General features: G+C 52.7%; 1 non-coding gene across 1 annotated transcript; it reads right to left on the reverse strand.

The window, feature by feature from the left end:
* Positions 1-142: 142 nt before the first annotated feature.
* On the reverse strand, positions 143-261 carry LOC118345212. Its single transcript, XR_004798812.1, has one exon. It is a non-coding gene; the product is annotated as a 5S ribosomal RNA (ribosomal RNA).
* Between the last annotated feature and the right edge of the window lie 3 nt (positions 262-264).

A 264-nucleotide genomic window follows, 5' to 3' on the forward strand; every position in this document is an offset into this window, starting at 1 on the left:
GCGTCCTTCCGATCCCAATCCAAACGGAGATCTGATCCAAACCCATGGCTACGCGATGGGCAGGGCGAGATTTTCCCAAAAATCCACTCCCGAGTGGTCCTTCTTGTCAATTTATCTCGCAAGGCGGAAAAAACAAAAATGAGGGGTGCAACACGAGGACTTCCCAGGAGGTCACCCATCCTAGTACTACTCTCGCCCAACCACGCTTAACTGCGGAGTTCTGATGGGATCCGGTGCATTAGTGCTGGTATGATCGCACCCATC

This window comes from Juglans regia, unplaced genomic scaffold (assembly GCF_001411555.2).
Source record: "Juglans regia cultivar Chandler unplaced genomic scaffold, Walnut 2.0 Scaffold_1723, whole genome shotgun sequence".
Lineage (NCBI taxonomy): Eukaryota > Viridiplantae > Streptophyta > Magnoliopsida > Fagales > Juglandaceae > Juglans > Juglans regia.